Source organism: Vanessa tameamea, chromosome 24, assembly GCF_037043105.1.
Source record: "Vanessa tameamea isolate UH-Manoa-2023 chromosome 24, ilVanTame1 primary haplotype, whole genome shotgun sequence".
Lineage (NCBI taxonomy): Eukaryota > Metazoa > Arthropoda > Insecta > Lepidoptera > Nymphalidae > Vanessa > Vanessa tameamea.
The window spans coordinates 7,263,769-7,265,000 of record NC_087332.1 but is presented as its reverse complement, the minus strand read 5'-3'; the positions used below and the strand labels follow the sequence as shown (position 1 = coordinate 7,265,000).

At 37.5% G+C, this 1,232-nt stretch overlaps 1 non-coding gene across 1 annotated transcript; it reads right to left on the bottom strand.

The window, feature by feature from the left end:
• Positions 1–455: 455 nt before the first annotated feature.
• On the bottom strand, positions 456–576 carry LOC113396048 (U4 spliceosomal RNA). Its single transcript, XR_003368717.1, has one exon. It is a non-coding gene; the product is annotated as a U4 spliceosomal RNA (small nuclear RNA).
• Positions 577–1,232: the final 656 nt, after the last annotated feature.

Here is a 1,232-nt window from a genome sequence, read left to right as displayed (position 1 = left end):
CAATCAAGGACTCACGTCTATGGCTATTTGCGCACATAGTGTATGCACACACAGAAGCACACTCTCCTACAATTTGATGAGATGACAATCGATTACTGTTTTCAGTGTTATTCATTAATCTTAATGAAGTTCGTCCAAACATAATTCCTACAGTGTGGACTGGATTGCTCATCTGCACATTGCAGTCTGTAGCACAATATATCTAGGTGCTGTATAGGTATATTGTGCACTGTGTGAAAATCTGATGGGATGGAAGGCGATCCGGTTCAAGGACATTTCGTTGTGCAATGCAAGTAAATACTCTGTGTGTGCTTTTCTTTCGCTGTTTAACTTACATTATGTCAATTCTGCGTAATCCTGTTTGGTGATGAGGGCTTAGAGCTGTTAACCATAAGGAACTTACTGCCATTAACTGCTTAAGATTATTTAACTTTATTTATTTATTTATTTATTTGTAATATGAAATAATAACATAAAATGTTATGAATTTTATAAAATACTTATATATATTTCAACTAACAATAATCGCACCTCGGATTAACCTCATTGGTTACGATATTGCCTCTGCGCAAAGTAGAGCCGAGTTGGCCCAGTGGTTAGAACGTGTGCATCATCATTAACTAATGATTTCGGGTTCAAACCCAGGCAAGCACCACTGAATTTTCATGTACTTAATTTGTGTTTATAATTCATCTCGTGCTCGGCGGTGAAGGTAAACATCGTGAGGAAACCTGCATGTGTCTAATTTCAACGAAATTCTGCCACGTGTGTATTCCACCAACCCGCATTGGAGCAGCGTGGTGGAATATGGAGGAGGCCTTTAGCCCAGCAGTGGGAAATTTACAGGCTGCTAATGTATGTATGTACTTATAATATATTAGATATTTGTAGTATTTGATTCACAAAAAATATTATCATTTTGTTATAAGTTAGACGAACATTGCAATGGAGACTCCCTCAATCATTTCGAATATTAGTAGTAACTACATTGTTTGCAGACAGAAGATTAATTGGTATCTAAGGTGAGAGGTCCCTGCAAGTGCTTCGTACGTACGGACAGCACGTAATTTATATTACTATTGGATAAGATGAAGCTACCTAAATGTTCGAAAGCTCGCGAAATAAATTAACTTAACGTGCCCGAAGCCGTAGGACGGACGCTAATGCAACGGCTTTCTATATATTTACGAGTCCAAGCGTTCAAATGTTTCGTTATTAATGTATTTCTATTC